The 25837-nt window shown below is 37.1% G+C and overlaps 1 protein-coding gene across 4 annotated transcripts in view; it reads right to left on the bottom strand.

Moving 5' to 3' along the window:
• The window catches only part of ARPP21 (cAMP regulated phosphoprotein 21), a 162085-nt gene extending 138910 nt beyond the window's left edge, over positions 1-23175 (bottom strand). The window contains exon 1 of one of the 4 annotated variants that reach the window (XM_055135718.1): positions 22830-23175. The gene's annotated coding sequence lies outside the window, so the exon portion shown is untranslated. Of the gene's footprint in view, positions 1-18160; positions 18352-19496; positions 19632-21538; positions 22170-22829 lie in introns of those variants that run through there. The other 3 variants (XM_055135717.1, XM_055135721.1, XM_055135722.1) reach the window with 3 other exon arrangements.
• Positions 23176-25837: the final 2662 nt, after the last annotated feature.

Raw genomic sequence — 25837 nt, 5'->3', positions numbered from 1 at the left:
GAGTATGGGAAATACTGTCTGCCATGGAAGGAGGGGAAGGGTGGGAAAAGGGGGAGTATACCAGGGATATTGGTGGTGGGGAATGTGCACTGGTGGAGGGATGGGTGTTTGATCATTGTGAGATTGTAACCCAAACATGAAAGCTTGTAACTATCTCATGGTAATTCAATAAAATTAAAATAAAAAAAATGAACTCTTTTATCAGCATAACCTGCTCTTATTCACCAAAGAGATGAAAGCAAACTCTCCCATCCTCATTAAGAGCCAAAGCATGATTTTCTTTCTAGACATTCTCCTGGAGTAGGACAACAGAGATTATTTTAGTACACAGACTTTAGTCCATGGTAAGTAAGGATGGCCTGAAGAAGCAAAATATCAGGCTAACATAGAAATGTGCATTAGGGTGTGTATACATGAAGGTGGGAGACGAGGCAGAACCCACATCTGGAAGAATCTTATCACTGAGGCCAAGAGCACATATGGGTGTGGGAGACCCAGTGTTCCTCTCGAGAGCCAGCCCACCACTGCTAGGTGTCATGGCACTCACTTTTTAGCATAAAAATAGACAAGGTCCCTGAGTCACCCAGAATAGTGGCGGGGGGTGGGGGGGAAGAATACTCTTTAAATATAAATATTAAAAGAGCACCAGTTACTTTGAAGTGACACCTTACGGTTAGTATTTGAATTAGGACTCCTGTCTTATGCTTAATCAAGCAGGAAAAAAAAAAGTCAAGTTCCATACCCTCAGAATCCTTGAGAGAGATGCCAAGAATGCCTAAGCGAGAACATATTTCAGCCCTTGGCTATGTGTCTCATGCTCTCCCTATGCCAGCAGATGGTGCAATGCACACCTGTGACACTTGTCATAAAACAGCTCTCTGATATTTTTATTATAGGGACTTACAGGAATCTACGCATCCAGGCAGCATTCTGTACTCACATGTTTCTTGATTGAGTTGCTCCTGAGCAGCACAAAGTAAAAAGCAGGAAACTCTTATACCTTTTGAGAATCAAAATACAGACACCTCCGTTCTCCAAAGGATCCCTCTTTTAAGAAATTCCTTTTATAACATGTGAAAGATCACTGTCTCAAACCTATATGGTAGCCAGTCAATAATGAGATTCAGAGGCATTGCTTCTCTAACAAATTCCTGTCTTTCTGCTGTATGATCTGCTCTGCCTCAGCTCACTCTGACCTCTGTCAGGGCACGTGACTTCATCTTAGCACTTGCCACAAGTCCCAGAAGTTTCTGAGAGTCAGGCTATGAGTTCCTGATAGACATAAACTATGCTAGGCTTTATCTCAGGGTCTCCAGAAATATCAAATGCTCTGGATCATAAGAAGAAAGGAATAAATGCTTTTAAAAAGATATGTCTATGAATGCCCCCTCATCATTTTAACCAGGAAAGGTGTCTTAATTTTTTCAATTACCTAAGATGTTAACCACATGTATATTAAGCCTCTCACATTTTAAAACATGTTTATTAAAGGTTTCACCTTTTAAAATACTTGATCTTATGTGATCTTGTTAAATGAAAAAACATAACTTGGATCAGCTGCAATTTTCTAGAGATACACTGACCATCCTATTAAAAATATTTATTCTATGGGGCCAGAGCGATAGCACAGCGGGTAGGGCGTTTGCCTTGCATGCGGCCGACCCAGGTTTGATCCCCGGCATCCCATATGGTCCCCCAAGCACCGCCAGGAGTAATTCCTGAGTGCAGAGCCAGGAGTAACCCCTGAGCATCGCTGGGTGTGACCCAAAAAGAAAAAAAAATATTTATTCTAAATAAGCTTTTTTTAGTTTCATAGTGACTTATGCCCTTTATTTACATAATAAGTTACCTGAATCATCAATAAAGATCTTGATAAGTGGAGATTTTGTTTATTTAGATAAAGTAAAAAGAGAGTAATTTCAAATATGTTCCATAAGTAAACATACACATAGATAAAGTGTTCTCAAATTGTGAATGGCAACCTATTCATAAATCATAAATAAGAATAATTAGTTATAATTTAAAATATCTAAACGAATAAGTGGATTGCAGAAGAGAGTAGGGAAAATGAACTAGAATAAAATATTTATAAATTAGATTTCAGGGCCAGTGATGGTGGGGATGGAGTTCAGTGGTAGAGTTCTTGCCTATGTGAAGTCTTAAGATTGATCCCTAACACTAGAATATATAATTAGACTATGCTATATACTTGATTCTTGGTTAGGTTATGACTTGTTTTGTAAAATGCTATTTCACACTTGTGTGTTCAAGTATTTATAGTGTGTGTCTTTTAAAGTATCTTTGTGTCCAAAATATGACTGAAATATTTCACACAATTTTCTTATATCTGTCAGAAGACTATTGTGGATATACATAACTCACATCTAACTACCAAACCCTGGAGAGATAAAATGAAGACTGTGACTGGGTTCTGATGTGAAATGTAAACATTACTTATGATATTCAAAGGCTTTGTCAATTAAATATGAGGACTGATGCCTCTGATTTGGATAGAGCATCTTCATTAAGACAAACAATTGATTATCTTGGACAACAGTATAAACAAGACCCTAATTCATCAAACTGCTAATTGCTCTTTCCAGCTGTAGCAGATTGGCCTGTAGTCTATGTCTGGCCATGTGTGCAACATTTGTGTCCTCATGCTTGAAATTCCTCCCAGCACAAGTGCAGCCTAGTACATCATTCTAGGGGCCAAGGAGCAGTTAGTTCAGAAAGAACCTATCTAAAAGGCAACGACTTAAAAGCATAAAGTGTCTCATTTTATAGAAGTATATTTACCTCTTTGTTGTGCAGGAATGGAAGTTATATTAAAATTACTTTATGCATTCAGTAGAACAATCTGGAGAGTATTCTTTGTTGCCAAAGATAATTAATAATAATATCAATTTTCTCTAAAGTGAATCACAAATTGAGTATCTAGGTAATAAAAATAAATTTCCTGGTGGTTAGTACTTTATTCAACTTAAATTTAATTCAATTTAAATAATGAGATATATTAACCCACACCATAAAAACTTAGTGTGTTTTATAACTATATTTTGTGCCAAAAACTACATTAGTATGCATTAAAACTAGTTTCTAATCCTACTATCACAATCTCATATACACATATTTCAAAAAAGTAAAGAAGGAAGAATGGAGGGAGAGACCAAGAAGGAAGGGAAGGAAGGGAAGGAAGGAAGGAAGGAAGGAAGGAAGGAAGGAAGGAAGGAAGGAAGGAAGGAAGGAAGGAAGGAAGGAAGGAAGGAAGGAAGGAAGGAAGGAAGGAAGAAAGAAAGGAAGGAAGGGAGGGAGGAATGGAGGAAGGAAGGAAAGAAGGAAGGAAGGAAAGGTTCAGAAAGAGTAAGTTCCCTGTCCAAGGTCAAATGGCACAATTATTATACAAAAGTAAAAGTCTTAAAGACTCATTTGAGTGCTTCTTTCAAGTGCTTCTTTCTAACACATTGTTAAATCTAAGCATTTGGTATGCATTTGCCTATATGGGTATAAATGTAACACCCATGCATACATATGGATTTTGTTTTATTATATATGTATATTTATATTTATATTTAGCACTGAAGCACTGTCGTCCCATTGTTTATTGATTTGCTCGAGCGGGCACCAGTAATTTATATATATAAAATAAGAGGTACTTTATCAATAAAGATGCCAAACCACAAAGCAACTACATTTTCTATTATAAATGAATATCATCTCTGCTATCCCTCACCAGAAGCATGCACTTCATTTCCATCACTTGAAGTTGCCTTGGATGTCCTAAATTCTGTTTTGCTAAAAGACAAAAACAAAAACAAAACAAAACAAAAGCTCAGTATTTGATTCTGTACTAATTCTAAAATAGAACCTTTTCCTGTAAAACTGTAAAATGTAAGCATGCCTCTGATTAATGTCAGGGGTGAAAAGCTTGTTTCTGAGGTTCAGGACATATCACTTTGACCACCATGCTAGAATTTGTTTGAGTTAGAGATTGCTTTGAAGAACAGTACACATCTCCTCTGGTGATCTAGTATCAATCTATGGATGTCTTTTGAGACTCAGTTGACTATCTTTGGTAAGAGAATGGTTATGCAAAAATCACAATTCTACTAAAAAAGAAGCCATTAATCACAAGTGAAAACCTTTCTAAGATTTGGTTTGTATACTTGTCTATTTCTTAAGAAAATTCATAGAAGGTTCTCACAATTCTCAGCCAAGTACTTTTATATTCACCCAGGGAGAAACAGCCTCCTAATTCAGCAGCAAAGTTCTTGGACTAGTTCTGAAGTGACCAGGCACTTCCCAAGCCTTAACATCTAGAAGTTATTAACTCCCAGAATATTTAAGGTCTAAGCATAGACTTTAAGAGTAAAACAGAAAACATCAAGCACAAATTCACAAAAGTACTGCTGTGCATTGGTAAGCACCAAGCATTTCAACTTCCCTGTCTGTCTTCCTGGCGATGTGAACTTAACCATACGTGCTTCTTCCTAATACACTGTTAGGAAACATGTAACTACACCAGGCAGCTCACAAATACAACCACAGTCCGTGAGACTAGATTTGGATACTCAAATGTTTATTTCCCTAGAACTGTTGCAATGAGGTGCAATGAGGTCAGTTCTATATATGAGTTTACGGACTATCTCGTGCTTGGTAGAAACTGAAACTCAATGTTAACAGAAGTATAGAAATTCAGAACAGAAATCATGTATTTTCCCATATCTGACTAGAGCTCTGATTGGGAATTTATGCTAACAGTTTCAGAAATATCCACCTTCTAAATACTTCTAGATACCTGAGCGTTTAGAAATTACACATATTTCAACAATGGCTTTCTCCAAGAATTTCAGGGAGTTATCAGCGAGCTATTCAAGCTGTAAATGGATGGCAATTTCAGAGGGCTCATGCTCACATGTGGAAGTACCTGGGAGACATTTCTAGGGTGTCAGAGCTTTTTTAAATGAGTAAAAATAATAAAAACAAACATGATTGATAGTGGCAATGCTTACAGGAAAAATTTCTAAGAAAAGTGCAAATGAAGAAAGAGAAAAAGAGTGCTAGGGAAGACAAGAATAAAGACTATGTTATGCAAATATCGCTTAGGATTTTGCCAAGTTCCAAAATTTGCTTAGGATCATTACCTATAAAAGATGACTTTAGAAACATTGATGAAGAATTCTCCTCTTGGACATTCTTAAAGTAGTTTTTCCAGACTAGAGGAATAGTGCAGCAGGGAAGGTGTTTACCTTGCATGCAGCCTACCTGCATTTTATCCCCGGAGCCACATATATTTCCATGAGCACTGCCAAGAGTGATCCCTCAACATAGAGCCAGGCTTAAATCCTGAACAAGTCCTGGTATGGTCCAAAGACCAAACGGCATTTTTCCTTTTTTGCTTGAGATAGAACACTGTTATTTAAATGAACTAATGATTTTAACTCACATGGTTATGCAAATCCAATTACATGGTACAAATAAAACGGATAGTTTTGAAAATCACATAATAAGTTTGACTCAGTTGGGTCAGAGAAGCCTATAGTTTGAAAAGTTAATACATATATGCTTGTGTAATCACCATCAGACTATAGAATAATTCCATTATCCCAAAACATGTCCTCATGTCATCCCTTCCAAAGCACACCTGCTCCTAGATTTATCTCTTTGGAATCATTAACCTATCCTTATCCTCTAACATTATAGTTTTACCATTTCAAGGTGTTACATAAAGGAGATGATGCAGTCTGTGAATTTTGTGATAAAGTTGTTTGGCTTAGTATAATATTCTTGATATCCATGATATCCATAATTATGTCTATATTAATAGCCTTTTTTCCTTTTTATTGTTGAATAATATCCTTTTACATGGAAGCATGAGAGTTTTCTTACAGAGTCATGCTTTGAAGGACATTTGGGTTGCTCCAGCTTAAAATGATTATAAATAAAACTGACAGAAAGCTTTGTCTACATGTTTTCATGTTAACAATTTAACCTCTGATATATATCAATGTTTATTTACATTTTTCTTAATTATAATAACCAGTATGCTGTATCATACCATTCATAACCCTATACTTCAGACTCTTAGAACACTACCTCAGGAAAAAAAAAAAAGAAACTTGCATTCACTTTTATCATGTAAAACATAGGCATATTTTTCTGACTAGAGGATTTGCAATCCTTATATATTCCTAAGAAACATTATGCATGGAAAATACTTTTTAAATTAAAGTAAATTGAAATGAATTTTGAGTTTTGCCTTAAACTTTCATTGTGTTTCTTTAGTGGTTCATATTGTGAAACATCAATCATGAAACTTCTACATTCTGACTAGTTTTATATCTTAGACCATGTTTCTCAGAAAGTGTGGCCTCTTGATTAACAAAATCAGCTATATAATAGCTGAAAACTTTGCTAGAAATACAAACACGTGGCCTTCATTCTACATTCACTGATTCAGAAACTGGCGATGGGGCTTTATTATTTACTCACATGATTTGGATGTCCATGCAGGTTTGAGAACTACTGGCTCAAGAGCAAACTTCCCCACCACAACCCCATGTGGTAAAGAAGAAAGAATGTCATAGTCCATGACATCCTTTGGAGGTGACATACTTATTCACTTACACTGACTTACATCTATAATAGGATTCACTAAAGGATTAGGGCAATATATCGGCTGTAGAGCACTGAGTGACATTTACAAGATAGATAGTATAGTTGATTTTGGGCACTAGAGCAGAGCTATGGAATCGAAACTTAAAATGTAACAAAATCCCTAACTCCTTATTTGAACTAATAAATTTATCAGCTTTCCTTCTCTATCTGCCTTGCACAAGATCAAAGCTGATGGTTTGAGGCACAGGTAAATGCAAGTTTCTGTATTTCATCGACTCCCTTTAGTAACAGTTGTCCTTAGTGGGATATTGTTCATAAGAGCAAAAATAAATTTCAGAAGAAATTAAACTCAGAAGAAATTAAATAGAAAAAGTTCCTCAGTAAAATCATCTCATCATTAATGCCACAATAACAAGGATTACTATTTTATAGTATAAGTATAGTCTAAGTTAATATATATTAAGATATGTATCTTATACATATGTCTGCATATGTGTATATATACATATGTGTGTTTATTTACATGTGTGTATACATACATGCATTCATAGAGTAATTAGAGACTGTGAAGACATTTGATTTTTGCTGCATTTTCTCTTCAGAAAATAAGTTCCCCCAAATTAAATTATAGGTAATCCTCTTCCCTTGTTTAACATGCAGTTAAGTAAACTTAGCTCTTGCTAGTAATGATTCATGCAGGTTAAAAAAATAGAAAATATATTCTCTATATATGATGTAAAATATATTATTAATAGTGTTAAAACAAGTTTTATCTAGTTATAAATAGTGCTTCTAAGAATTTTTTTTCTGCTAGGCTAGATTAGAAAACAATAAACCATTTAGTTTTTGGGTTGTGAGTTTGCGTCAGGTAACAAAGCAAGATTTCACCTTTTAACTAATTGCAAGCAGAGTCCCTAACCTTATCTTTTCAAATATTTTTGACAAAGTCACTACTATTGACAAATAACTAATAAATAGGTTTACCAAACCTACTATCCTAACTTTTATTTCAGAATATGGCTGAAGGTGGTGTTAACGTCACCACTTCCTTCATTTGAGAAACTGACACTGGGGGTTAAAGGATGAAAGGTCACTTTGATCCTGCACATCTGCCCATAGTAACCGTCATTCTCTCTGACAAACCAACACAGAAAGCTTAGGCAAAAAATTAGCCTGTGTGTGTGTGTGTGTATGTGTGTGTGTGTGTGTCTGTATGTGTGTATAAATGCACACGTGTGAAAGAGTGATAGTGCTTGTGTGAGTCAGAATGTTTGAGAGTGTGAGGGTGTGGGAGTGTGTAAGTGTATGGGTGTGGGAACATGTGTACATGCACACGAGAGTGTGTGAGTGTGTATGTGTACACACGAGTGTTCCAGGTGTCAGGGTTTACTAAGATTTGGCAGAAGACAAACTGAGAACACTTTATAAAGCAAGAACACCCTTGCTAATTCATGTTTTCTAGCTGATTTTAATGAAAACATTTTTAGCAAAATGAAAATGGAATCTTCAATATAGTAAATTGCCTAAATTTGAGTTGGCAGGTTGGCTGAATTAGGTTTTAACTACCTGACATTAGTTCTCCCCAAGGGGTAGGAGGAAGAATATTAGCAGCGGAACATTTCCTCTCATGCTGACTGAGGGTCACAGGTTTGAAAAACAGGGCCATAGGCCTGAGCTAGTAAAAAAATGCAAAAAAGGACCATCAAGAAAGCATTTAAAAGTCCAAATCCCATATATCCATTTTAAAAAAGAAAAAAAATTAAGTACCAGTCATTTAAATACATATTTTTAAAGTTATATATTAATCTAATTATTTCATTTCCTACCTCCACCTCACCAAAAAAATAAATATTGCACTTTAGGTATCTCTAGGTATCTAATTATACCGAAGGTTGAATCACTAAAGTTAGTAGTTTAGATGTATTATAGGTTTTATCTCCCTTTTTTTTTTTTTAATCCCTTATCAAGTAGTAGAGTTCAGAAAAGACTTACTTAAGTAAAAGGAAAGGAAGGCAGGGAAACTCCTAGGTTATGGGTGTGGTCTCCTAATGAAGGATTTCATCCATTATTATTTTTCTTAATGATAAGATTTATATTACTAATATTTTAGAAAAGCAAATATAAAAGTGACTTGTTACTGTCTTTGGCATATTGAATATGCCACAGGTAGCTTGCCAGGCTCTGCCGTGCGGGTGGGATACTCTCGGTAGCTTGTTGGGCTCTTTAAGAGGGACGGAGGAATCAAACCCGGGTCAGCCACGTGCAAGGCAAAAACCCTACCACTGTGCTATATCGCTCCAGCCCAGTAACAACAGTAACAACAGTGAGACAGTAACAACAAGTCTCACAATGGAGATGTTACTGGTGCCCGCTCTAGCAAATCGATGAGCTGGATGACAGTGAGAGTGACAAATGTAAAAGTATCCTGTGATCAACTCACACTCATTTTCTCTTTTATCAGTAATCTGTGAACAGAAGAAGCACTGGTGACTCAAACTTAACTTTATCATATGTTTCTATAAGGCAATTACCATATATTTCATTACACTCTTACAAATTTCAAAGTCTTATAGATACAGAGTTCTTGTAGGAGAGCGAAAGAAGGAGAGCCCATTTATATTATGTGGTTAGAAATCTACTTATGGTAGCTGGTGAAGGAAGGATCTTTGCCCACATCCTGTAAAAAGGACACTGAAGCTCTCTGTGGTTAATGCTGTCTATCAGGCAGAGACTAGAGATGGAATTCAAACTTAGTTCACCTTGACCTTCCAGGGTCTTCTTTGTCATGGCCTCACTGAATATTAACTGCTTGCTGATCTCTTGATTGGATCTAGAGATCCAATATTCTTAATCCTGATAACTAAATTAGATCCATTTTTCTGTGTTCTCTGTGGCCATGACATATTATAGAGTAAACTATGAAACAACAACAAAAAAGCTTTCTTTTTGTTTTGTCTTGAGAAACAAATCTCCAAACTGCAACCAAAATCTGGCTACTCTTGTGACGACAGTCAAACAGACCATTTGTGGGCATCACATAGGCAACAGGTCCCACAGGAGAGGCAGTTGATAAATATCAGTGAATATTCACACTGCAAAAAAAAAAAAGATTCAACAAAAAATTACTTTTCCAACATACCAAGCAGTGTTTGGTCAAATATAATCCAGAAGTAAATTTAGCATCGTAAAAGAATATTCATCACTGTGTCGTGGTTTCAGCAAATAATATAAGCAGGACTACAGAAATTTTGCATGCTTCCTACTTTGACAGAATTTTTGCCTGAAGAAGTAAGTAAATTCAGAGAGCAGGAGGATCCAACCAAATGAAATAATTCCTGCAGAGCATAATAAATGGCCTTAATGGCCCAATCAATACAGAAATAAGTATAGATTTCTTCCATAAATGGCCCCTCAGTAACTTTCCTTTAAAAGTTTAAAAAAACATATTTCATTCATATATGTATATGAAAGAAATATGCTTTATATATATACATTCATATTACAATTTATTGATTTATTTCCTCAGGAATACCCCAAAGTTGGCTTTTCATCAATTCAGTATATCAGATGAGATCACCAATACTTGCAGTAAACTATATCAGCTTCTTTCAAGTTTGGAGGTATTAGTCTGTCTCACTTCTGTAAATTTCTTGACTAACAGTGTTTTGATCACTACCTAAGCAAAAGATCTAATCTAGAAAAGAAGCAACAAGTGATATTCCCTCATCTTTTCCTTTAAAACATCAAAACCAACTCATAATGGTTTTTGAATCTAGTTCAAGTGTTTTAATGTTTAATGTTTTCTTCTTTTTTTTTTTTTTTTTTTTTTTTTTTTTTGCTTTTTGGGTCACACCTGGCGATGCACAGGGGTTACTCCTGGCTCTGCACTCAGGAATTACTCCTGGCGGTGCTCAGGGGACCATATGGGATGCTGGGATTTGAACTTGGGTCGGCCGCGTGCAAGGCAAACGCCCTACCCGCTGTGCTATCGCTCCAGCCCCTGTTTTCTTCTTTTCTAGTGATTTTAAGAAATCATTAATCTGTTGGCAATCACTGATTATGCAAACAGTTTCTGCTGAACATTTATGTTGACCTTATCTGCCAAATGCAAAAACCACAAGTTTACTACTATTTTATGTGAAACCATTTCTAGTTTTCTAAGTCCCAAATTGTTCCCATAAGTGTGATAAAACTAATCTCTACAGTTTCTAGACATCTCAATGAAGATGTAGTTTGTTTTTAAGTAAACAGCAGAAACACATTCTTATAACCTGCCTATTATTAGGTAGTAGAATACTATGTAGAATTTAGTGTACCATGGAATTCTAAATTATCCATTACCACATTTCTTCTTCAAGCTTATAAAATATTATGCCCCACTCCCTGCAGCCTCAAAAAATTTGTCTGAAATTTGAGAATTTAAAATGGCCTTTGGGTGTGACTAAAGTGGTTATTTATGAGATGCCTATGGAATTAAGCAAAGGTAGTGATGAGGACAAAACATACTAAAATTATCAGCACTGGGTAAAACAGTAATAGTATCAGTGGGATAAGTACTTTATCTCCATTTCTTTCATTTTAATTTCAGAAATGGGAAGCCTGAAATTTAAAAAGTTTGACAAAGTTACTAGGCGAGTGAGGCCTGAACTTAATTCTGGGCCTCCTTGAATTCTTTTTCTTTTCTTTTGTTTTGGTGAAACTATTCAAGATAATTTAAAAAAAAAGAATGTGAATAGCTCATACTATTACATATACATTTATTTTAATCAATTGCTGTCCCATGTTAGAAAGTTTATCAACTGCTAATTTGAGTTTGTGCCCTATTACCAACAAGGTCTTTATCCAACAACTTACTAATAGTGCTTATTTTTCTTCAATCTTTGTTTTCTGAAAACAATATGGTTTCCACCCTGAGGTATACTGTGTCAAGTATCCTCATGGAATTTATGGTAATAATATTTTTCTTTTTTAAAAAGCAAATTTATATTGCTTTATCACCCAAGAAAGACATTGTTCCATCTATTAATTTTTAGTTACCTTGTACTGTAATAATTTTTAATTCACTGTTCAAACTCTCCGAAAGTAATATAAACTTATATACAAATTATACAAATAGTGTGAGTTGTGCATAAAAAATTCAGCAATATATCTTTGAAAAATGAACAAATAAATAATTAGTAAGTACATTAATACTTAAGCAAAGACAAGTCTTGTGGATTAACACACATGCAACCAGCCCTCAATTCAGCTTGCCTCAAGGGTCCCTTACTTTAACATAGTGTGTTCAGGAAGTTTATTTCTGATTCCCTTAAGAGAATGCCAGCTGTGTCAGAATCTATTGCTTTCAACCTATTCCTAGAGCCAGCTACAGTCTTGAAGAAGAAAGAGACTATATTGCTCATCTCTCTAAGAAATCTGATTTGGGTTCTCTTTGGAAAGTAGATGGGTGAATAGGAGTGCATGCCATCAGAATTTAAGATATGTGTAACAGTATCTTAAAATGTAGATGGCGAGTTAAGAAAGCCAACTCACCCCACTAAGTCAACTGGATCCCTTCTTTCCAGATTAGGTTTCTATTTTTTTTTTTAGCTAGGAATAAAAATTAATCCAGTTCTTCTTAGTTCTAGGTGAATTGAATGGTTCCTCATCTACTCCGGTTGATACTATCATAGGAAGAATAATATGACTCTTCTATAGCTTCATTGCAGTTGTTTTGACAGTAACAGGGATCTGGAAGTCCCTATATGTTCTCATTTTCTCCCTTCCCTTCACTCCCAGCCCCATCACCCTTGCTTTTTAATGCTACTGCACTTTGAATTCAGTCCATTAGAGAAGTACATTCTTCCCTCACTACTTGGATCACCTTCACAACGGTAAATGTCTCTGAAAGCGCATATCCATTAAACAAGAGTTATCTTTGGTTCTACCTGTCTGTAGTTTGAAATTGTTTCAGAACTTGCCTCAGCTGTATCTCTTCTCCCAAAGACCATATTGTTAGACTGCAGTTCTATTCCACTTAGATATTTTTGACTTTAAAAATTTATATCTTTTTCATAAAATCCCACTTAGGTTTCTAAATCATATTCAGTTGAGGAATTCTGAAGTTTTAGTTTTAACTTACTTTTAAGTTTTAAATTACTATTCCTTTAGAAGTCAGTCATTGCCTGAGATTTGAAAAAGAAAATTATTTATGAGCCAAAATAATCTCTAGTGAAGTTGTGATTCAACATGTTTTCAGAAAGATGAATCAAACTTCCTTAAGCTGAAACTTAAGGGGAAGCAACAAACTTTACATAGAACTAATCTTAAATCTTAAATACTAGAGGCCATTAATGTAAAGGCTGCTCTTTAATCCAACAAGTTTAGACTAAATATCTGCTAGGAACAATTAAAAAAACTTATCTTTGTATAAATTACATACTGGCTTTGTATAAATTAATTATTGGTAAATCTAAAAATATATATTATGTTTAAGTATCTTTAAATAATATGCATATTATACATATTGCCCACACTTTCTTTGATTTATTTTTGTTTTCCAGTAAATATTAAATAGCAAAGGATCACAAACATAATTGCAGATACCTTCTGAAATTTTCATTGTATAACTTTCTAATTGTGTTATCCCTTAGAAGAATGGCTGGAATTTAAATGATACATTTTAAAATTTGAATGATTTATGCTTTCTCAGCTCTCCTGCTATACTGAACACTATTATGGTTCTCTATTTACTAACAGAGAAAACCATGGATTAAATCTAGTCCTGAGATAAATCTGTTCCCTCTTGTCATCTTCACTCAGATACAGGGTATTACAATACAATCTGAGACAGTAGCTCCTTTCAATAAAATTAAGTGCAGCTACTTTAAGATTACAGACCATGTCATCTGCCCTGTCCAAACAGCTCGTTTTTTTTTTCTTTTCAGGTCACACCCAGCGATGCACAGGGATTACTCTGGCTTTACACTCAGGAATTACTCCTAGAGGTGCTGAGGGACCATATGGGATGCTGGGAATCGAACCCGGGTCGGTCGCGTGCAAGGCAAACGCCCTACCTGCTGTGCTATCGCTCCAGCCTCCAAACAGCTCATTCTTGTCACTCTGAGACTAGTAATCAAAACCTTATGTGGGAGTGACATGACTTAAAAGCACCTGCAAAACTCTACTTGCTTTAACATCTCTAGGTCACTCAAAGACGTTTCCACCTCTAGTGCCACCCCAAATCTGCCGCTTCCCGGTTCTCACTTATTAGTGTAGGAATTTTTGGTTATTCTGTCATGGACACGTTCCAGCACTTTGCTATTCAATATTTTTTTTTCTCCAGCCACCCCTACTAATGGATACATAAACTATTAAAGTGTTTGGGCAAAATGCTTTATTCTTTACACAACTCTGAATTGAGCCAGCTCTTCCTTCTGACAGAAGATAATGACCTTATTTGGCATCGGGATCCTTCTAGAATAAAATATTCTAGACCGGTTACTACCCTGGTTTGGTCTCTGATAGACCACATGTACAGAACAGTGTGTTAAATGTATGCTAAGTTTTATTAATGAGAAAGTTGAAGTAATGAGGAGTTAAATTTCTAACTTCACATTATTAGTACTTTGTTTAGATTAGTGTTACCATTCAACTTTACCAAAAGACCTATAATGCAGAGGCAAGTTTAGTACCTTAGTTACAGTCATAATTTTAGTTATCCAGAAGACAAATACCAAGACTGTTTGTTTAGGTGGTGAAATGCATACTTATGAAAATAACTATTAGCAAAGTGAGGTATTGATATGCTACCATACTTACGTCTTGATTACTCAGAAATTTTATCTTAATAAAATTTACATATTCCATCAACCTGATAAATCATATGAGGCTGACATTCCTCCCTGAATGGCAAAAGCCTTCATATATGTCTGAGCATATAACTTGATGTTATAAATACCCCTCTATACCAGGTATAATAGGAATTTTAATGCATGTTATCACTGAGGTGAAACCATCACACTGCCTATAACTTCCCACACTGTATTAGAGAAATAATATAAATGATATCATTTAACTAACAATATAACACCCCTCTTTTAAGAATACTTATATTCTTGTCCAATAGCATGTATACTTTTATAAAATGTTTGACATATATATTGAATTTTTAACCACATCTATTCTCTCACTGCCTGAAGCTGTAAAAGATACTCAGAACTAAGTGATCCATAGCTCTGGACTAAGATAATGAGTGTAATAATTGGACAATTAAGTTATCTAATTGTCAGAGCATTGGCTGTGTTTAAAGGAAATAGCAATAGCATGTCTATGCAATATGATATCATACTATATTATGTGATCAGCTCAGAATTCTGCTAGTGAGACTTTGGGAATTTTGGCCATTGAAGAAAAGATTTGAAACTTTATAAAGAAAATACGTGTCATGGCAAAAGTGAAATAAAAACTGTATGAATAAAATGAAGAATCATTAATACCAACTAAGTACAGTGGGATTTTTTGAAGTCTTCTTTAGTGGTATGCTTAAGATCAATAATTTGATCAATAATTTGCTAAGATTCCTACAGTACCAACACACTCAAGAAATTTAAAGACTATGTAAATCTATGTAATTAAAAGCCATGATCTTTTAATCATTCTTATAAGCCAGGTAAAAGAAATAGCATCATAAAAATTGCTGTAAATTCCTGAGAATTTGCTAACTTAGAAGAATGCAATGAATTTTAAGAAAAATGTATGATATATTGTGGTATAGAGTCAATATTTAGCTAAATTCTTAATTTTTCTTTAAAAAGAAAATTAAAAAACTTTACTTATGATCAAAAGGTTTTTTAACATTTTTTTTCTTTAAATGGTGCTTGAGGAATGAAGCTCACAACTATCAAATTCTTGATTATGATGCATCCTTACATAGAACTTCCTTGTTTTCTGTCCTTTAGTTCCTTAGTAATTAAGTCAGATGCCAGAGCACTGACATTGTCATCAAACTTATATGTATGTTAGTAAACAAAATACTAAGTAAACTACGCCAATGCAGAGTTCAGATATTTACTTATTAATATTAGAGCTTTATGTGAGAATTGTAGCTTTATGTTTTTAGAAACATATAAATACAATTTGATAGCTTTGTGTTTTTCTATTGAATTTTCGAGCAAATAAAAGTTAAAAGTTTATTTATAGTCCATGGATTTTCTGAGTTTACATGCCCTTTCTTCATTTGCTGATGACCCATGATTTTACTCTTTTAGGTTTATGTAATGGTGATGAGATCACCAGAAAACAACTCAAATTACTGCAAAACTGAGTGGTAGCTAAGTCATCTTTTCCACATATGTAGGAATATTACATTTACACTTGTAGGACCATAAAACTTTTAGAAATTTAAATTCCATTTTCATCTTTAAAGACTTTGACATACTTTACCTTAATTACTTGCATTCATTCTCAATTTGAGCTAAGATCAAAGTGCCAACATGCATAATTTTATTCCTCTAGAATATTCTAAATTATGTATTATGCCTATGAAAATAGAAGAAAAGTCGCTAAGTATATAAGCACCATTTCTCTGATTTTCATTTCCCTAGAGGCAATCTTCATTTTTATCCCAAGTATTTAGTGTGTAATAATGAAACCACCAGTGACAACACAAATACAAAAGAATGCGCATCCATTAAAGATTACAGCACTAAATCTGGTTGAGAAGTCACTTAGGTCATCGTTTGGGTTTGGATGCTGTTATTATAAAGATTTTTTCATAGCTTATGTTGGTTTCAATCAGGGAGAGTTAGCTAGGTAGAGAGGCTTTGTGAATATATTTGAATGAAAAAAACCGCAATCTGTATATTGTATTATGCAATACTGCGTAATGACATTAACCACAAAATAGCAAGTAAATCTTTAAAATTTTGACAAAATACTTGAAATAAAAACTGACGCAACTGTTTATTCTTTAAGATCTTAAACCCTTTCAATTAAGCCACATTTTATTTTTATCTTAAAAACCAATGTTATACACGCACAATCTAATTGACAAAATCCAAATCCATTTTTGTGTGCTATGCACAATTAACTCTGAATTTAAGAATTGTGACCTCATTTTGAAGATATGTAAATGTTATAATGTGGTTAAAAAGCTTATTTTTAAAAGAGGTACTTATTAGTGGACTCCTCTCAAATTTGCCTGAATAAAATTAGTTATTTTCTATTGCTAGGTAAAAGGAGCAACTACAAAGTACATTACTTTAAGCAAGTTGTATAATAATGTATAACTTAAGGACAATTATGAGTATGAATGAAGCTTGTGTGAGACAATTTTAAATAAATTATTTGGCACTTTAATAAGTCACAATTATCATTGTATCCTAATAGGTATAACTTGATTATAAAACTTACAAAAATCTTACATAACTTATGGCACTGACAGGTATTTTGCTGGGAGTTATCATAAACTGCCAAAAGAAATTTTCTTGGGAAAGGTATGTAGATGAATTGAAGATATTGATTTACTATGGCATAGGCATTGATTAAAACAATATCTAATACTGTTTATACAAAGGTTCTGTGTTACAGCTAGAAGAGTGTCGAATAGTGCTAATGATTCATTTAGAAAACAGAATAAATTTGGTCTATTCAACTCAATCCATTTGGTTTACTTTTTTCAATATCTCCTCAATTTTTCTGGCAAAGTTTTGTTAATTCACTTTTTATTTACCTGTCCTGTATTCCACAGGGCACAGGTAAGTCTCAGTAATTTTAAAGAAAGTTACGATCCAAGTGTTATATGGCATATTATACCTTAAGAAAACATCAGACTATAGAAAATTTTTAGGCCCCAAGATAACATTACAAAACCTTAAAAAAGGAAAAGAAAAACTCTGTGAATGAATGTGGTTCTATCTCAAACACTTTATTGTTTGCCAAGCAAATGATATTAATGCTTATAATTTATCTCCAATGTGTCTTATTTTGTATTTAATCCTTATAGAAATGATGCAAATACAAGCAGTAAATACTCTGAACATTCAGGTCAAGTTTAGTCTGTGATAAACAAAATTAATTTAGGCTATAAGACTCCAAGGCACTGAAAAAATTTTGATTTATTAGAACTCGGCATAAATACACCTGAAAGGAAACTAATATTCAGAAGCAAAGATAGCAAATGAAAAACAAATCTATTCAGAGATACATTTTGCTAATAATAATATTTTACCTTAAATAGTCTCTTCAGCATTAAATTGAGTCACTGCTTGAAATCACCTATCATATTTAACTTTAAATGTTAGAATGAAAAATAAAAGAGCGCAAAGTCAGCAGAAATATAGAACCTTTGGAAATAGATTTCCTTAAAAAATATGAAGGTTCTTTATCTAAAAAGAGGAAGAGTGTATTTTATAAATTTATCATCACTGAGCAAAATTGACTTAGAACTTTCCAAGTGAAATAATGCTTTTTAAAGAAGTCGTTCTTTTCTTTATCAGAGACTTACAAATTTCTAAATAGGCTACCACCCTGTGGTACCAGCTAGAATGATGCCAGTACTTACCATTTGAAGAAATGGCTTTCAGTGTCGACATCACTTTTAAATCCCATGTTCTTTCCCTACCATGTCGCAAAGCATACCTGCATTAAACTAACATACTCTCACCATTTATTTATAATTTTCAACCTTACAAACTTCAAACTGTATTTCCACACTAATGAGAATTCTCAATCATATTCACTCCTGGCTAAGTTGTATATTGTTTCTTCCATGGTGACTCATCCCACTCTACTCCTGTAGCTTATCATTATCTTGTCCACAGACAAAATGCACAATGAATCCAGAAGAGTGTGCCCACTGACTCGAGAATCTTGAATAAAGTATAAGCATTGTGGCCCAAAGAGCATGATCACAAAGGGATACATTCCAGTCAGTGGAGATTATTTCTCACCTCTAGAAGTAGCAGGTGAAAAACCTAACAAATATAACCACCACAACAAATCACAGTAGACCCTTGCAGTGTATGTGCCTTAGAAGACTTTAAAAAAATTGACAAAAAAGATAAAATAAGTTTTACATTGTTTTAACAGCTTCTTTTAATCATGATATGATTGATTTCTCCGCTTAATATTCACTTTATCTTATGTTTACTAATCTTGCGACTACAAATAAGCATTAGTCTAATTACCTTCACTTTGAACAAAGAACTAGCCGGATTAGAGTATGCTGTTAATAAGAAACTGAGACCTTTCTGACTGAACACTCTCCCTTTCTACCTCAAGACAGGTGTTCTGCATATATGCAAATGTCTAAGACAGATGGCTTTTTATGCTTTACCCACTATAATATTAAGATCTTTCCCTCTTCATTATAACAGTCCAAATATTATTAGTTCAGCCTCTACTGATTACACTTTAAAAATACCTTCAGTAAGATAATCTACTGTGCCTATGTCAAAGTAAGGTGAGAAAACAACTCAAGTTCAACAAAACTTCCTGTTTCACTCAGTTTCCACCTAGACAGACTCTTAGTTTATAAAAGAAAATGAAAAAAAAAATCACAAGGCAGAACTTCAAGGTACCAAAATATTTTAGAAGAACGTGAGTTATTTTATGCATAGGGCATCTCACAAGCTCTATTCTCTTCACTAAAATAATATTTTAGGAATCTGGAATTATTTCTGTACTTCTCACCACCCAAGAACCTGACAGCTTGTATTAAAAATAGAAACCATGAAGGAACTCCCTGGTTAATATCTCCCTTAAGTTTTAAGACATTCAAATTATTGAGTCTTCTTTCTAAGAATTACTGAAGAGGTCTATGAAAACACATATCAAATGATTCATATGTAATTCAGTAAAATCAATTGATTGTTCTTAGTACAATATATGACTTTTACCATATCCAGCAGCCAGTCTGAACATTTCCAAATATCCTTCTCCAGTATCCATAACCACGCATTGCTGTCTTCCATCATGCTTCTTTTATAGCTGAGTGAGGCGCTAGCTCCTTCATTAAATAGCATTAAAAATAGACTGCACTGAACTCCCCAGTGGAGCATGCTCTAACAGGGCTAATGCCAGAGTTCTCAAGGTAACCATACTCAGTTGGGAATGCAAGAGGAAGTCACTGGGAGACAAGCAATTTGAAAATCTATAGTGCTCACAAACCTATCTCTATCTGAGCTGAAAACAGAAATCAGCATGTAGTAAAATTAAGTCACAGAGAAGCTGAAAGTCAATTTTATAGTTGTATCAATTTCTTTAAATATGCTTCACTAAACAAAGCATTCTGTTAAATGGGCATTCATCAAGAGGAACTCAGTTGCCTTAGGACAAGTCCAAAGAGGATAAATTAAGGCACATATACATAAATGTCCAAAAATAACTTTTAAAACAAATGGAATAGTATAGATAATCAAAGATTGTCATAGGTTAGCTTTTAGTATCTCTGTGATAAAGAAATATATTCCTAAACAAATACATTAAATTCACTCTTTGCAAAATCTAAAAATACTGTTTGAAATGATGCAAAGTGAAATAATGTGACAAGAAAAGACAGGATCAAGCACAAATACATACCTTAAAAATCCACTTAATCTGAAAGAGTGCACACATAATTTCTCACATATGATTCACATTAGGAGTGCAACAGAAGTGGTTACTGATAAGATAGCAGATTATTGAGCTATTTGAACAAAACACAGCTAGAACTCCAGGCTTTTAAAGGACTGCCTTTTGTGAAAATGACATTAACTAAAACCTGCTAAGAATGTTGTGTAAGCCTGTTGGTAACAAACACAGAGGATCAAAGAAGTAGGTGCATTTATTTTAAAGTGTGTGTCAAAGATTTCTGAACTTTCCATCAAATGCAAAATGATTTCCTGTCATCTCCATTTCTGTTCTCTTAAGGCAATATAGCAATTTCTATCTCCAGAGTGGGTGAGGAAGGGGATGCATATCATTTGGATTTATTTATTCAACATTTGAGCAAAATCTGATACAGATTTCAATTTTGGGGAACACCATTCTTGTTTGGAGAGACTGAAGTGTCATACCTATAAACTTAAAAAGTCATAAATGAAAAAACTTCACATATGGTGTGTATATATGTATATATACATATATATATATATGCACTTGAATCACAGTTCCTGAAGGTGACTTCTTCTAGCCTTGCATTTTATCCCTAGCTGCCCATCCCTGCAACTTAAAATTTCCTCTTTGTTTTTTCTCATGGACTCCTTTATCCTGTATTATCTGCAGGAGAACAAGTATTGAACCTGGAAACCTAGTAGCAACCACATCTACTCCAGATGTATTTCTAAGCACAGGCATGCAGTGAGTCAATTTCTATTCTTAAAAAAAACAAAAAACCAAAAAAACTTTTAAAACATCTATTGAATTCCACTTATTTCTCCCACCATACCTACAACCTGAGACAGAAGACTTGAAATTGGAAATTTCAATGAAACAGATTTCAAACATATAAAATCAAAATATAAAAGGGGAGCAATTCTCACTCCTCCCCCTGCCCCCCCCCCCCATCCTGCGAAACTCCTAAGCAGCCTGACCCCCCTATCCAGCCAGGACAAACACATCATAACTTTCTGCCTCTTGTATATGTCTCCTTCAAAAGACATAAAAGCACTTTAAACTTTCCACCAGGAGCCCTGCAAAAATCTCTTAAGAAAAGAAATGTCCCTTTCAATTGACTTCCAGTTCTCCATTTTTGCCCCATTTAAAGGAGGGGGTAGTCTGCCCTTCCCCTTTGCACATAAAATCACAATACAGATATAACAACGACAGCTCTTCACGAACACAAAGGAGAAATGCAAACTATAAACGATCAGAAAGAAAAGCACAAATAAATGGCAGAGAGGAAGAAAAAAAAAATCACAAAAGGCGCGCAGTGTTCACGTCGGAAGACCTTGATTATTACCTTGACGGAACTGTGGATGTGCCCCCAGCGTCTTGGTGTCTTGATTGATTTTTAGTTTAGTAATATAGATATCTATATATAGTTTTTGCTTTTTATTAAAATTACTGTTCTCAATGATTGATTTGGCTTGATTGGTTTGCTTTGGCTTGGCTTTTGCTTTTAGTTTTGGTTTGTTTGGTTTGGTGGTCGATTTATTGAACTGCTAGTACAAAGGAGCTCTCTGCGGCGTTGGCTGGGATCCTGGCTCGGCCGCGGCTGCCCGGGCTGCAAAGAAGGTGCCGGCGGCGGCTCGGGCTGGCCCCGGCGCTGGGGAGTGGGCGCGCCCCCTCCGGAGTCGGCCAGTCTGTCCCCGCGCGCGTCCGTCGGTCGGACAGTCAGTGGCTCGGCCCCTGTGCTCGGCGCCGGGGTCCTGGCTCCTCGGGGCTCGGCTTCTGCAGCTGCTACCCTCACTCGCCGTCAGTCCGAGCCTGAGTCGTCGGTCCGTCCCTCTGCGCCGCTCGTGCCCCCCGGAAGGCAGGCAGGGTCCCTCCGGGGTGATTTGCGCCCCCCTCTCGCTCCCTCTCTCTCCCACGCAGTGTCCCTCGGGTCGAGGAAGGAAGGCGGAGAGAGCAGGAGTCTCTCTCTCTCTCTCTCTCTCTCTCTCTCTCTCTCTCTCTCTCTCTCTCTCTCTCTCTCTCTCTCTGTCTCTCTCTCTCTCCTCTCTCTCTCCCTCTCTCTCCCTCTTTCTCCCTCTCTCTACCTCTCTCCCTTCTCTCTTCTCTCTCTCCCTCTCTCTCTCTGCGTTCCGATCTCCTCGTCCCCAGCTGTCGGGCTGCGTCTACCTGTCCGCGCCTCTGTCACACTGTCAGTCCCGCGCCTGACCACCCCCGTCGTCTGCCCCTCGGCGAGTCCCTGCCCTCCCACGCGGCTGGCACAGCCGCTGCAGGTGGCGCCCTGCTCCGCCCCGCCGCCGCGGCCGGCGCTCCCCCGCGGCTGCCGGGGCTGCAGACTCCCGCCCCGCGCCGCGCCACACCCTCGAGTCGGTGGTCGCGGGGCGCCCGCCCGCGGGGCGCGGAGTTGGCAGAGTCGGAGCGCGCCCGGCGCGCGCGGTGCCAACCAGCCCCGGCCGCTCCCCGCAGCCCCGCAGCCGAGACAAAGCGCGCGAGCCTCGCGCTGGGCAGCAGCGAGCGTCAAGCGCGCAGCGGAGACCTGCACGCACCCCCCACCCCCCCCCACCCCACCCCGGCCCCGCCACGCCGACCCCCGTCTGCACCCCCCCGCCCCCGCCCAGGAGCCCCAGCATCCCGCGTACCGCTCCGAGAGGGCGCCTCCGACTCCGGCGGACTCTTGACCCAGCCGAGCTCGCTCCCTTCCTGCGCTGCTCACTCTCCAGCCCAACTCCACTGAGAACACCCCACAATCTTAGCCCCGCACCCCGCCCAACTGGAGCCCGCTCTCCAGTTCTTCTCGGGGTTCGCCGGGGACGAGCCGAGCCCCAAGTCTGGGCTCGCAGAGCCCGGTGCACTCCCCGGGGGCACTGCCCGGCGCGCGGCCCCCCAGCAGCGCTGATTTGCAAAAGGTCCAAGGGCTGCTGAGACGACCCAGGCAGGGCTGGGCGTGGGGCAGGGAACGGAGTTGACATCCGAAGAAATAAAAGCGCTGCATTTCCTGTTTGTTCTGGAGATGTGCTATTTTTATTATCTGTAATTTTTCTCCCCCCATTGTCTCAGGGCACACACTACCAAAAAAAAAAAAAAATAGATCCTGGCGGAGCGGGAATACATTTCCGGAATACCGCCCACCCCTCTGGAGAGAACGTGGAGCCCACTTTTTCTACATTATAGGTCACCAGCCAAGATAGCTCCTCTGGCTTTCTGCCCCCAGCTGAGAGCAAGGCATTTGATTCGGGGCTTCTTTGCTAGGTTATTATTAATGTGAAGCAAAATTATAGTTGTGCACGCCTGCATGGAATTGCCAAAGCTCATTTTGACACTATCCAGCAATTCAGCTTCTGAAATGTAGTCGCTGGATAACTGTGGATCTGGGGCAATGAACGCCCCATCCCACAATAAACTGAGGAGGAGAAAATCAACTTTACCAGCTGCAATTAGGTGCCCCTCCCCCCAAACAACAAATAAATAAACCAGCATATACTGTCTTGAAATTTCCCAAGTCCTTGTGGTTTCATTTATTTGCATCCAATTCTAATAACTAAAATTATTTTTCAAGTAATTTTTATATTTTAAATATTAAGAGATGGATTTTCCACTTTTTATAAAAATACAGTTTCAACAGCTGCGGACATATTAATATATGCTAAGAAAGTGATTAGAAATCCAAAAGATGCTAGGTGTAGTTCTGGAAAATTATAGAAAAAATAGAATAAGGTTGTACCAGTCCTTGGTGAATAGTAATTATTTTCCACATATTACAATTTGTCTCCCTGGGGGATCAGCTCTTACTGGAATAAGAATGAATCTGCTCTATGATATTTCAGGAAAATGGAAGCCTAAAGAATTCAGGACCTTTAACTTAATCTATTTTTGAGCATTTATACTCAGTCTTTTCCAAAAGCATTTTGACAGGAACTTTCTCCCCTCGTTGCAATCACAGGGAATTCAAGGGACAAGCAATAAAAAAAAATGTATTGTTAACTATCTTTTCTTTCATTTAAACTGTGTTCTAAAAAAACCTTATCGTTCCTTGGGGAAAATTGTTGTGACAAGTTCTGCTGCATCCTAAATTCATACACTTGGGACTGCATGGGAAGAACAACAGTCGTTCTGATTTCTCTCTGTGCAGGTCTATACCTAAATGTCCCCAAATGGATGGAAGACTAATCTACAAATAGGAATTCTTAAGAGCAGACACTCAACATAGTTAACAACTTAGTAAAGAAGCCCAGCCTCTAGAACAATCAGATGTCAGTCCACAAGACAGAGATGGGAGGGGAAAGGAGGAAGAGAAAGAGAGAGAGAAAGAGGAAGGAAGGAAGCGAGGGAGGGAGGGAGGGAGGGAGGGAGGAAGGAAGGACGAAAGAAGTAAAGAAAAACTGGATTCTGTAAACTAGATTAGAAATTATAACCATTAAATGGAAGAAGAATGTAATAAAGCTTCAATACAAACTCCAGCGATTATATAAAAGAACAAGGCAGAACTCTTTACCACCTTAAGTGTACAGACATGATGACAGCACGTCCTGCAATTTCTCATGGATTTTAACCTTCATTTACTAAAGAAGGACTGGAGCAATAGCACAGCAGGTAGGGCGTTTGCCTTGCATGTGGCTGACCTGGGTTCGATTCCTCTGTCCCTCTTGGAGAGCCCGGCAAGCTACAAAGAATACCCGCCTGCACAGCAGAGCCTGGCAAGCTACCCGTGGCGTATTCGATATGCCAAAAACAGTAACCACAATGGAGACATTACTGGTGCCCATTTGAGCAAATCAATGAACAATGGGCCGACAGTGCTACAGTGCTACTAAAGAAAGCCTCTCAAGGAAGAATAACATTGATTTGCTTTGATTAAATTTTTCTTCAATTGTTTTACCAATAAACCAGGACCTACAAAAGTCTCGTGTTTATTTGAGGCCAGGAAGTTAATTAGCATTCAGCTTTCCAACTTAAAATCTTGTCTCCCCATGTGGGTTGGACATATTCTTGAGGGAATATTAGGCAGGCAGTGAGCAATAAGTGATTCTTCCAGACATTGAGAAAGTGTTTCTATTTTCTTGAGCACTTTGAACCTGCTACTTTCCTTAGATGAGTGACCCTTCACATATTTACTCTCCTAAACTAAACTGAAACGGTATCTTCCTTGCTTGAAGCCAGATCTAAAGGCCAATTGCAGAGTTCCTTCGTCACTTAAAGCATCCTGACTTGAATGGTGGAGCAGGGTTGGATTAAGGAAGGTGGAGTTGGTGTTGCTACACTCTCATCATCAGTGCTCTTAAACTTCGCATCATGTTTGAAATGAAAGAGCACATATGTAACCAGGGAACGCCAGCTTGGGGAGTTGAGCTCACCTACACACTGGCAAACATGAAGATTGTTGACAAGCTCCTTTAAACACATATTCCCCTAAGACACTAAATTAGTGCCCTTTAATGAAGCTTCCAAATTGGATTTTCAAAATAAGGCAAATTGCTAAAATAGCCCAGCTACCTTTATAAGCACCTTTTTAGCTGAAGCGAGAAGTACAATTTCCATGCTGTTGAACTTCCATCATTCCTCAACAATTAGGCTGCTAGGAGCTCCCCTTTAGGGCATTCTCCCCCATCTCAATAAAGGCCCACAAATCCCCCAGAGAGACTTCCCACTT

The sequence above is a fragment of the Sorex araneus genome, chromosome 4 (genome assembly GCF_027595985.1).
Source record: "Sorex araneus isolate mSorAra2 chromosome 4, mSorAra2.pri, whole genome shotgun sequence".
In the NCBI taxonomy this organism is placed as follows: Eukaryota; Metazoa; Chordata; class Mammalia; order Eulipotyphla; family Soricidae; genus Sorex; species Sorex araneus.
The sequence above is the reverse complement of the archived record's forward strand: the minus strand, read 5'-3'. Positions and strand labels throughout refer to the sequence as shown.